Below are 13,044 nucleotides of genomic sequence, written 5' to 3' on the forward strand. Positions count from 1 at the left end.
AATGAATTAGTGAATGAATAAGCTATAATCCATATTTTTAACCTCCTGGTCTCGTATTACAGATTTTCATCTAGGGGCTGCATCCCTAATTGTAAGCAAAGTACCAAACGAAAAGAAATGTAACAATACTGAAATATTAATAATATTAGTAAATTAGTAAAGGGATTTGTGGATTTTTTTTTTCTTTTTAGGGCCACACTTGAGGCATATGGAGATTCTCAGGCTAGGGGTTGAATCGGAGCTATAGCTGTTGGCCACAGCCACAACCACAGGATCATGGGATCTGAGCTGCATCTGCGACCTACACCACAGCTCACGGCAACTCCTGATCCTTAACTCACTGAGCAAGGCCAGGGATTAAACCTGTGTCCTTATGGATGCTAGTTAGATTCCTTTTCACTGAACCACGACAGGAACTCCCTGTGGATTTGTTTTATTTTTGTTCATGTGTTTGATTTAAAAAGGAACACACTAATGATTGAATAAATGTTTGTATTGACATCTTAGGTGATCAAGAGAGCCCCCCCCCAAAAAAAATCATAACAGAAGTACTATCTTATCTTGGCTTCCAGAGTGTTTTCGCATATTTAGGACTTTGAAACCATGGGACTCTCTTTTCTTTTTACTCATCAGTCACAGGAACACTAGTAACACTCTAAATTTTTCTACAGAGTTTTAAGAAATCTTCATCCTCATGCATCAGGACCTGGGTATGTAGGTTTAGGGCTTTTCGGAACCACCTCCTCACTGACAATGAGGGACTTTACTTCTAGCCAAGAAGAGAACAGAGGGAGCTGACACAGGCTTTCTATTTCTTACTCTAATGAATGCTATTTTCATTTGCGTTGGAAAGCAGTCCCCAAGAAGACTAGCGACAAGATGAAGGTTCACTGGCTTCCTTTTTCCCTGACAGGTTCAAAAGTGCTGTGCAGGTGGCAAATTAGACTTGGCTTCCCATTAATTGGTAGGAAGAATCTTTCCTTCCTGCTGTTCAGACTGTCAATGGATCCTTTAGCACACATCGAGGTTTTGTGGAATTACCATTATTATATTTATCACTGCCTCCGCTAGTTCTCTAGGCTATATCTCTGAGAAAATGATGAAGGGCTGATATCAATTAGAAGTCCCTCTGAAGAAATGTCTTAAAGTAACTAACAACTGGAGCTAACTCTTGGTTGAGTGAGGAGCAAACCAGCTGCTATCCATCCTGAGCTCTGGGTTTGGATAAAGAACTTTTTCTATGGTTGTCTTTAAGGACTTTGAGAAAATAATACAAAGTAATGCTGAGATGATAATCATCATGATGTGCCGTCTGCAGGCAGCAGAGTGTTTTGTCTTTATTTGCTCATTTGACCTACAAAGCAAACCTTGAGCCCAGAGGAAGGAAGGGATTGGTTCAATTTCACACAGCTTTTAAGTGGTAAAGCCGTTATTCAACCCCAGTTCATAACTGGAAGGACTACAACGAAGAGACCACAAAAATAAGAGCATAGATCCTGCCCTTCCCAGGACATTACAGCAAAACAGAGCCAAAGACTGATGCAGTGAAACTGGACAGGATTTACTCCCAAGGAGAACAACTAAAGAACAACTAAAGGAAGAATAGAAGAGGATAATATCTTTTTAGAGGCTGGTGGTCTTTCCAAGGAATTGAGGGGAGATACGTTTTTGTGACAGATCATCGCTAGATGTACTGTGAGATAAAAACATGAGTGTGAAGACACATGGAGTCATTGAAAACTGTGATGGCTTTGGGACCTGTCAACTTGGCTGAGCTAAAGGACACCCCCAGCATTCCCTTTGTGTATGCTTCTGGTTAGAGTGGGCTACAGGGAGATTCCTTCAGGAGAATGGGAAGGGGACAGTAGCCATTTCTCAATATACGCATACCTCCTCCCACACATTTAATCAAACACAGGTCTAGATACTACAGTGAGGGGATTTTTCAGATGCAATTAAATTTCTACATCAACTGATTTTGATTTAATCAAAAGAGAGATTATCCTGGATGGGCCTGACATAACGAGGTGGGAGCCCTTTAAAAACTAAGCCCTCTTTGAATAGCAAAGATTCCAGGCAATAGAGGAGAAAGTAAACAGGAAAACATTCCCACATTCCAAGATCACAATACTCATACTCACCTCATTGTCACTGTCCTAGATCGGCTGACTCACCTCATTGATATGAAGCAGCAGCTGGAACTGCAATTTTCTCTCCTCTCTTCCTGATTGTCTGCCCTGTGGACCTAAGGATGGTGAAGCCAGCTCTTATATTGCACAAGCCCAAGCCTTGTCATCAATCATATATTTATGATGAACATACATACATACATAAACATACACATGCCCCTCTGTGTACAAAGACTGAGGAACAGTAGAACCATGGCTCATTTGAACACCAGCCCTGAACGCCAGCCATACAGGCATATACGAGGAAGCATCTTTGCAGAAAAGGAGGGGACACTGAATATGACAGCATTCTAGAAAGAGAGCAAGCAGGAAAAATGAATAAAGCCATATCCAACAGTCAGGCAAAGGATGTTCTTTTAATAGAACAGCAGGTTGTATGGAGTTGCTGGGGCAGCCATAACAAAATACCATGGACTGTGAGGCTTAAACGACAGAAATTTATTTTCTCACAGGTCTAGAGGCTGGAAGTCCAAGACCAAGCTGCCAGCAAGGTTGGTTTCATGAAGAGGCTGCTCTTTCTGGCTTATAGACAGATGCCTTCTCCCTGTGTCTTCTCGTGGCCTTTCCTCCATGTGAGGAGAGAGAGAGAACCCTTCGGCTCTTGCTCTGTTTCTAAGGACACCAGTGTTTATAGATTAGGAACCCCACTCTTACCACCTCCTTTAACTCTAATTACCTCCCCCCAGTTCCTACCCCCACATAGTGCTGCACTGGGGATTAAGGCTTGGAAGGACACGATGCAATCTATAACAACATCTTGTGAACAGAAAGAAGAAAAATGTTTCTAAAATTAGGGATTTGAGGGCGTTCCTATCATGGCGCAGGAGTAATGAACCTGGCTGGCATCCATGAGGATGCAGGTTGGATCCCTGTCCTCGCTCAGTGGGTTAAGGATCTGGCACTGCTGTGAGCTGTGGTATAGGTTGCAGATGCAACTCTGATCCTGAGTTGCTGTGACTGTGGCATAGGTTGGCAGATGCAGCTCCGATTTGACCCCTAGCCTGGGAACTTCCATATGCCGCAGGGGCAGCCCTAAAAATACAAAAAAAAAAAAAAATCTAATTTAACACAACATCAAATTAATAATGGAACCTAACTTTGCTACAGCCCTGAAGGCCTCACATTTGTCTGCTGCACGTTGAGATGTGTCCTCCCCATGCCCTTCCATCGTCTCATTACACAAGTGCCTCTTCCTGGAACTCACTGAGAATCGCAGCCTACGGGATCCTCTTCTACCAGGGTGCCTGAAAAATGTTTTAGCCATTCAGTTTGGAGAGGCAACATGGTAGAAGAGGGAGCATTTGGGAAATAACGTGTGTGAATGTGTTATGTTAATGGGTAAGATAACACATAAACATACGTTTTCTTGTTTATGAGTCAGGAGCCAAGGGTACTAGTATCTATTTTACTAATGATTGTCAAAAAGTCACTTTACCTCTCAAGAGCTGAATTTCCTTATTTGTAAAATGGTATTATTTAACTAGATGCCCTCCAAGATCCATTCTGGATAAATAATGACCATCATAGTGATGAGCTAGTATTTATTGCATATCCAATATGCCCTCTAATCCTTTTACATATACTATCTCATGTATACCTTGAAACAATCCTATGAAAATATTACCACCACCACCCCTATTTTTCAAATTGAAAAAACAACAACAATAGGAGTTCCCACCGTGGTGCAGTGGAAACGAATCCGACTTGGAACCATGAGGTTGTGGGTTTGATCCCTGGCCTTGCTCAGTGGGTTAAGGATCCAGCGTTGCTGTGAGCTGTGGTGTAGGTTGCAGACATGGCTCGGATCTGGCGTTGCTGTGGCTCTGGCGTCGGCCGGCGGCTACAGCTTCGATTCGACCCCTAGTCTGGGAACATTCACACACAGCAGGCGCAGCCCTAAAAGGAGAAAAAGACAAAACAAAACAAAAAAACACAAAAACTGAGGTGCAATGACATAAAGTGCCTTGTCCAAAGTCATTCAGCTGAGTTAGGATTTTATCCCAGGCAATTTACCTCTTGCCTGCTACGCTCAGCCACTATACTATACTGCTATTATGAGCATATTTTATTGATATAAAAATAAACAACAACAACAAAAAAGATTCGAGATTGCCAACATATCAGTAAACTCAGCCAGTATTAAACTGGATTTTTTTTTTCTATTTAGGGCCACAGGGTCAGCACATGGAATTTCCCAGGCTAGGGGTCAAAAGAGGCTGTGCCACAGCAACTTGGGATCCCAGCTATAGCCACGGGATCTGAGCTGTGTCTCCAACCTACACCACAGCTCACGGCCATGCAGGATCTTTAACCCACTGAGCAAGGCCAGGGATTGAATCCGCATCCTCATAGGATTTGTTTCTGCTGTGCCACAACAGGAACTCCAACAGTGGATTTTTTAATGGTGGTAGCAGATTCATCAAAATCTCTTTATGTTCTTCCCAGGCTTCTTATGACTAAGATGTAACAGTTGGCCTGGGGTTAGCAGCACAAACTCATGTCATGAAACAGGCAAAGCTAACTAGCCTACCCAGGATTGAACCCTTGACCTTGGTCACTTGATCATCTGGAAATATTTCACTTCCCAAGTTTTTGACAGATATTTGCTCATGCTATGCCTGGAGAACCAGGCTTTGAGATCACCAGCACCGACTGTGTTGATGGCCTGCTTGTGGCAAATGGCCTCTTGTCTCACCTTCACCTTGGGAACAATCTGAAGGTGCAAAATGAACCTCAAAAGAGGCAGCCTTTCACTCAGTACTTAGAAATGGCTCAGAGCATCAGCTTTGGGTTAGCTCTGATATCTACTATAGCCGAGAACATCGTCCATACCTTGAATGGCTTTCCCCTTCTGCCTGCTAACCCCTAACTCACTCATCCCTCCAGAATAGACAATCACCTTGATTTATCCCTCTTTGAACTCCTGTAGTACTGTCAGCTCTACATCAGAATTTAGTACCTGATGATGAATTTTAGCCTGCTGCTTTGTGGCTGTTTCAGTTGTAGGTAAGTTTCATTTGCACCGACAGGCACCTTGGAGAAAACGAGGCATAACTCTTTAATTTCTCCACAGTACCTGAGTCAGTGACATATCGAGCACATGGTTCTGTTACTAGTGGCAAAATATTTGCTGAATTAGATTGAAAGGAGGAACTGTATATGGAGACCATCTTTTGAAGAATAAGCTTCAGAACCCAGGAGTTTTTGTAGAAATGAAAACCCCTGGTCATGATTTCTGTGGGGGCTCCAGTGGGTCCAACTCCCTGTTGGCATGACCACGATTGTCATTTCTTCGGATTGCAAAATCAACAAAGGTTTTTAAAGAATAAATACCATCTGGGAAGGACAACACTATATACTGTTATTGCCAGTCACTGCTAACACAATGCCAATTAGGCTGGCAGAAAAGCAAGCAGCAAGTTAGTTCCCTGTAGGAATCTCCTCAGGAGGGAACAAAGATCAGGTCAAAGGAGGGACATTCATTCCTGGATGAGAAAAATACAGAAGGTGAGAAAAAAAAAGGAAAGTAGGAATGCCAAAAAGTAAGTGAGAAAGCCAATGGAAAATGTGTTATCAGGCCAACCTCTGGGGCCACCTCTTGAGTATATTTCTGTGATGACGTGTGCATGTGCAGATTCAAGACATTTGTATTTCTTCAGGCAGGAAACACCAGATAACACCTCATCGGTTTACATTATAAAAAGAGCCAAGGATTCTCCTTGTGTTGTCCTGATCTGATTGGTGTTCCAGGCCCCAAAAGAAAGTGATTTAATTTTGAAGAAACTGCTTTTGAGTCATCCATCTCTTTGTGTGGCACTATTAAAACCATGGTTGTCAAAGAGGACTTAACATGGTTGAGCATCTTCCCTTCTCGGAGTTCCCTGGGGTGAGGGATGGAAGGTCTCATCTGCTCCGCCAAGCATGGGTGCAGAGTCTCTCCTAAGTGCGCATGCGCTCAGGTCAGGCTGGCGCAGAAGCGAGAGCTTTTGATTGTTTCCGTCCTAGTACGCTTGAGGTTGACTGTGAAACAAATGTAGCCACTTCTGAGCCAAATGTCCCTCGCTGTCCAAGGCATCTGCAAACCACATTTGTTTTTTGGCTATGATAGAAAGGGATTGGCTCTCTCTGTCTTGTCTTCCTTTACTGCCCTGATCCCCTGAGCTAGAGGAAGGTGTTGCCATTGATGTCTTTCCCAGGTAGGGTTTGTTGTTTCTTCTTTGTAGATTTTATGCATTGACGGCCAAAAGCCCCGGGTAAAGAAATGATTCCCGAGGAACAAAAAAGCTCTTTTGTCTGTGACATTTAGGACATCAGGCAGAATGGTCTCTCCAGATAAAGTTGGCTGGCGATGGGAAGAGTGGCATCTCCGGGTCATAAAGCACCATGTCTGTACATATTTCCTGCCGACAGGCACTTAGTCTGCATGCCAGTACCATGTGTTAATGTCACTACTTCCTTCTCCACCGGGCGTCCAGGTCTCTTTGCTGAATTATCCTGCCTGCGGTACCTCCTGTTGGTGGAGCTGGGAAGGCGGGTGCACTGACCCAGTGAGTACATTTTTTAGTTGGCTATTTCTAAATGTTTAAGATTCTTTTTTAAAGCAAGACAAAAAGGGTAGAACAAATGGAAATGAAGAGCTTTTTAAAAAAAAAAAAACAAAACTGGATTCAGAACTTAGAATTTGACAGTGTATTGAATCTAGCCTTAATGAGGATGTTTAATGAACTTTTTAGAATACAACAATAGAGACAAGAAAGTCCTGAGCCCCCAGTGGTACCACAGGTGTCAGAGAATCAGTGAGCAAAGTATTAGGCAAGTGCTAGAAGAGGAGCCTCTTGTCAAAGTGAGGTGACTGTGCAGGGAGACCTCTGCTCCTTCTGTTAACCTTGTCATAGCTCCCAGGCTGTGCCCTCTGCCCCAGGGCATTCCTATGATCTTTTATGTCATGAGAAAATATACATAGGAACTGTCTTTTTAAGTCCCATCTGGAATTATCTCCCAGGGATTTGGTAAAAGAGAGAGTTTGAGTTATTTTTGGAAGAATGGGGCTGTGTGGGTGGTGGGGAGAGACAGGATCAGAGGAAGAGAGGGTGTTTTCCTACCTTTTACTGATACCATCTTTCTTATAAGAAGTTACAGAAAGGTGAGAAAAAGATGAGCTTGTCTGACCAACCTTTTCCCCCAAGATACTGGGCAGCTATATAAATCTGGATGAACAATGGGTGAAAGACATCTGGTCACTTTCACTGATCTGCATAAAGAGTGTATCATGGTGACCAGTTATTTAAACAATTGTCTTGGAGTTCCCGTCATGGCTCAGCAGAAATGAATCTGACTAGCATTCATGATGATGCAGGTTTGACCCCTGGCCTCGCTCAGTGGGTTAAGGATCTGGCGTTGAGCTGTGGTTTAGATTGTAGATGCAGCTTGGATCCCGCATTGCTGTGGCTGTGGCGTAGGCTGGTAGCTGCAGCTCTGATTCGATCCCTGGTCTGGGAACCTCCATATGCCTTAGGTGCGGCCCTAAAAAGACAAAACAAACAGTCTTTTTAATTTTAATAGGCTTTATAACTTTAGAGTTTTTTTTTTTTTTTAGATAAGATGTAGGGCAACAAAAGGAAATTGAAAATGTATATTTTCCTTCTTAAATAAAATTAGTGTGAATCTTTAATAATATTTATTCAAAATATGTCGCATCGGAAAAAAGTACGTCTTTGGAGCTTCTCTCTGATGCTCTCCTCAGGGTCCATAATTCAGAATTGCCTTAGTCTAAAAATATTTCATAACTCTGATGCTACAAGGACAGAGTATTCATTCTGAGGTGAAAGATTCTGAAGAAAGACGTAAGAGGTGCTTTCAATTATAGGGACTGTTATTACACCGGGGATGGTGATATGTCCTTATTCCTAATGATGAGAAAAGGAAAAAGAAACCTGAATAAAGAAAACCTCTAAAACCTCTAGTCAGACACAAAGAAGAACTAGTTAACAGTAAATCTTGTTAAAAATGAGAGTGAAGGAGTTCCCATCATGGCTCAGTGGAAACTAATCTGACTAGCATCCGTGAGGACACAGGTTCCATCCCTGGCCTTGCTCAGTGGGTTAAGGATCTGGTGTTGCTGTGAGCTGCAGTGTAGGTTGCAGATGCGGCTCCAATCTGTCATTGATGTGGCTGTGGTGTAGGCCAGGGGCTACAACTTCGATTTGACCCCTAGCCTGGGAATGTCCATATGCTGTGGGGGCAGCCCTAAAAAAACAAAAATGAGAGTGAATGAGGAGTATTTTTTTATCTCCCTTTTGAACAGCGTCTGGGTTAGAAGAGACCAGTATCCCAGAGGGGGCATAAGAGAGTTTCACCTCAGTGCAGGGAGGGGCTAGGATGGCTACCTCACCAAGTCTAGGTAACCAAAAACAACAAACAAAAATACTGCAAGTGTTCACAAACTTTAGTATCAGGAAAAAGCATCCAGGGAGTTTGTTTAAACTCTCTTGCCCATGGCCTGTTTCCAGAAATGGTGATGTGGTGGACGTGGGATGGTCTCTGGCAATCTGTATGGATTTTGAAGCATGTCAAAACCTGAGAAGCACAGATGTCACAGCCTCTCACTTAGGTGAGAGCCTGGGTTCCTTCCCTAGTCTGTCCCTAATTCATTAAATGATGCTGTCAAGTGGCAGCTTCTTTGCCTGAAAAAATCCATACTTCATTTGGTCCTTTTGTGAGAAAAGAGCTGCAGAAGATTTTCTAAGGTAGAGAAGTGCTTTACACATCTGATGGCATATTCTTTTTTATCAAATTTTACATCCCTCATTAATCACTCCCCAAATTAATCAGAGAACGCCTTCTCTTCCCCCAGCTAATTTTACACATGGAATTTCAAATCCACAGATGCTAATTAGGAGCCTGCCCTGTGTGCAGACCTAGAGAAACCTAGCCTGCAACATCCTACCTTTGTGATCTCGGGCAAATTATTCAAATTATCTGAGCTTCGATAACCTCATTTGTGAAATGGGGATATGCTTTCACCTGCCTTCCTGGCTGTCGTGAGGATAAAATCTGTGAAGCCCCTGCTACCTTACAGGAGTCTGACTCTTCTCACTCACAAATCCTTTCCTTCCTCTTTCACCATTTCCTTCTCCCACGTTTGAATATGACCATCTATGACAGAGGCTAAGTGGCAGGTGACATCGATTGGAAAAAGTTGGTAGAAAGGTACTGAGCATGAACAGAAGTAAGATTTTTATATTCTCCAAAAGCTCAAGAGATTTCTTATTATAAATATATTATACACACATATACTATATTTCCAGACACGAGCCAGTGGTGCCTGTCCCTGGGCATGTGGTGAGGGACATAAAATGGCCTTGGGGCTTCTGCAAACTCATCTTTATTGAGAACTCAAGGCCCTTCAGCAAACAGAACACATGGAATTTCCAGAGGCTCCTGTAATGATGTAAAAAAAAAAAAGCAAACTCATTTTCAGTGGGGCCTTTTTTGGTCTCAGTTCTGGAGTGATCTTTGCCCTCTTTTGGCTAAAAAGGGACATGGGGAGCCCATGGCTTGTGGAAGTTGCAGTGTCAGAGACAAGAGAACAGTGGAGTGATGTTCTGGGTGGGATTTTAAGAATTACTGTTATGGTACACTTCATCCAGAAAAATCTCTGGCATCAACAGAGAGCAGATATGGCAGATGCCTTTGGGAAATGGGTTTTTTCTTTTTTCTTTTCCTTTCTTTTTGACAATGGGGTTGGGGAGTCCTTGTTGTTTAAAATATGTTAGTGGATCTATAGCTCGGTGCTGGCATAACTGCAGCTCTCAGAGTAAATCACCTAGCCAGATATTGCCTACTCTTTTGTTTTATTGCAGACAAACTCAACAGGATGGGAGAAATGTCCTTGAAACTTCAACCTGAGAGGGTCCTTGTAGGAGGTGGTGGCTTTCTGATCTGACAATTAAATGAGTACTTGGGCAGTCACTTTTGAAGCCACCTTTAGATCCTGTGGCAGAAGCTGGCCAGTCACTTCTGCAAGTCTAGGGCTATGGTGAGTAATCAGAGTGAAGCCCAGACTCCCCAGAGTGGCACATGAGGGCTTTCCTGATATGCCACTTGCCCGCCTCTCTAGCTTAGCATTTCTTCCTGCCCCTTCCCCCACAACTCACTGTATTCCCCACTGAATGAACAAATGAATGAATGAACCATATCAAGCAGTTTCTTAAAAGCAAAAATCCTACCCTCCCCTACCCCGACCTCTCACAACTCTATACATTTTGGAAGATGGAGCTACAGTGCTTCATTCACATTTTTATAGAATTAAGAAGAGATATTTGGGGTTAAGGATTTGCTGACAAATGGCCATTTGAGTTTGTGAAATAAATATTCTAATCCCATCCCCCACCCACAGATATTGGGTACTATGGACTGAATGTCTGTGTTCCCTCAAAAAGTCATGTGTTGGAACCCCAACTCCCAATGTCATGGCCTTTGGAGATGAGGCCTCTGGGAGATAAATTAGCGTTAGAGTAGGTCCTGAGAAGATCCCATGATGGGCTTAATGCTGTCATAATATGAGAAAGAGACAAGAGATTTCTGTCTGCCATGTGAGAATCAGCAAGAAGGCAGCCATCTGCAAAGGAGCCTCACCAAACACAATCAGCCAGCACCTGGATCTCAGATTTCCCAGTCTTCAGAGCCATGAGAAATACGCTTCTGTTGTTTAAGCCACCCAGTCCAAGGCATTTTGTTACAGCAGCCTGAGCAGAGTAAGAAATTGGCACTGGAGTTCCCATCATGGCTCAGCGGGTTAAGAACATGACTAGTATTTATGAGGATATGGGTTTGATCCCCGGCCTTGCTCAGTGGGTTAAGGGTCCAGTGTTGCCATGAACTGTAGTGTAGGTCACAGATGCGGCTTATATCTGGCGTTGCTGTGGCTATGGTGTAGGCTGGCAGCTGCAGCTCCAATTCAAGCCCGAGCCTGGGAACTTCCATATGCTGTGGGTGCATCCCTAAAAAAAAAGGAAAAAAAAAAGAAATTAGTATTGACCATGGGGTGCTGCTATGCAAATACCTAAGAATGTGGAAGTGGCTATGGAACTGGGTAAAGGGCCAGGGTCAGAACTGGATGTTTTGAGGTGCGTGGTAGCAATAGCCAGTCAAAGGAGTGTTAGTAGTGATTCTGGTGCGAGCTCAGACTGTGGGAGCAGCTGGCTTGGCCATCTTTCTTTGAAAGCTATAGATCTGCTCACAACTATGGTTCCTCTATAGAGAGCCCTTGTGTAGCGTGGGCAGTGGTGGAAGGGCAGAAGGACTGGTGGCAAAGCCTGGCTGCTCGGTGCCAGTTTTGAAAAGGGGGAAGGGTTCTGGAAATACGCTTCTTTTGTTTAAGCCACCCAGCTTGGCATGTTTACAGTTTGGAAAATAGGAAATTTTAAATGGAGAGAGAAAAGTCCTGGGGAAAAGAACGCTGCAAGAGATCAAAGTGGGGAAAGCTGAGAGAGAGGACAAGTAAGGGAAGTTGTTTGAACTTGAAAGATGAGCCATTTGGGTGCATGGCATTTTTAGGAGTTGTCAGAGAAAATGGCTCAGGCTCACTGTCACCAGGTGAGGGGCTGAGAACCCCTTTGCTCATCTTTCCTGCCACCACACTCCACCCCCAGCTTATAATACTTGTCTCCATCCAACAAGTAGGATGACTCTTTATGGTACATTCAGCATTGCACTAAGCCCTGTGGGCCATAGAGAAAATGCAGGGGACACAGGTGTATACCCAAATTGTTTCCAGCCTCGTGGAGGAAACGAGGTTCATTCACGTGCGAACAAATATGCAAAAAATAGAACATGGTTCATAAAGTGCACTAGGCAGTGGCTCTATGCTGTGTATTAGAATCTGTCGGGGAACTTTTAAAAATCTTGAGCCTCAGCCATATCCCACATAAAAGCAATCAGAATCTCTGGGTGTGGGATCCAGACATTAAGACATTTTGTTCCCCAGGTGATTCCAATATTATACAACCAAGTTTGAGAAACCACGTTGAAGAAAGAGCATTCGCTCTAACTGAAAGAATCCGAGCTGTCCATTCATCAGTTCTGGAACTTTGGGCTAGTCAATGAACATCCTGGGGCCTGGCTATCCCAGAGATTTTTCTAAGTCCCATGAAGGACGCTTTATGTCTCCAATGATTAGCACAGTGACTGCCACATAGAAGCCATCCAATAAAGGTGTGTTGATTTGAAAGGATACCTTAGGAAGAGCTATGTAATAAGCTTGCAATTAATGGTACTATTCCCAAAAGATAGTTTAGCGATAACATCAGTAATAATGATGTTTAGCTGCTACAGTAGAGTTAAGTTAACATGGTGGCTGTACAGGGTGGTCCTCCACACACGTTGCTAATTTGAGAAGGGCCTTGGGTGGATTGGAAGAATCAAGAGTAAAGCTTTTTAGTTCACTTTGGGAAATGGTCTGCTTCATTGCTCTGGTCTCTGTCCATCTGTCCATGTACCACTGAGATGCCAAGCCAATAAGCCAGATGGCAGAGATCCAGGGAAATCAGAGGATATGGGAGGGAGGGAGGGAAAGAGGAAGAGGGAGGGAGGGGAAGAGAGAAAGAGAGAATACAGAAGAGAGAAGAGAGAGAGATTCTTTCCCAAGACTCCTTACTTCCTACACCCTAGGAGGAAGAAGGATATTCTTGGGAAAGAAGGAAGAGAAGGGGTGCGACCACACTAATGGGAAGGAATTATGAGAGGCGGGAGGGTGAAGAGTGACAGAAGAGAGTGAAACTCTGGATGGGCCCAGTGGTTCAAGGCAATGAGATGACAATCAGGGTTTTGTTTTATGAGGATTTGAAGGTCCCAG

At 43.6% G+C, this 13,044-nt stretch overlaps 1 long non-coding RNA gene across 1 annotated transcript in view; it reads right to left on the reverse strand.

Moving 5' to 3' along the window:
- Positions 1–2,174: 2,174 nt before the first annotated feature.
- Positions 2,175–13,044, reverse strand: part of LOC110255513 (uncharacterized) — a 468,258-nt gene continuing 457,388 nt past the window's right edge. The window contains exon 4 of the long non-coding RNA XR_014816299.1: positions 2,175–2,245. This is a non-coding gene — a long non-coding RNA (uncharacterized LOC110255513). The remainder of the gene's footprint in view (positions 2,246–13,044) is intronic.

Source organism: Sus scrofa, chromosome 9 (assembly GCF_054392235.1).
Source record: "Sus scrofa isolate SSC_HxYL_T2T_F1_AM1 chromosome 9, Sscrofa_HxYL_maternal_Yorkshire_Landrace_v2.0, whole genome shotgun sequence".
Classification (NCBI taxonomy): domain Eukaryota; kingdom Metazoa; phylum Chordata; class Mammalia; order Artiodactyla; family Suidae; genus Sus; species Sus scrofa.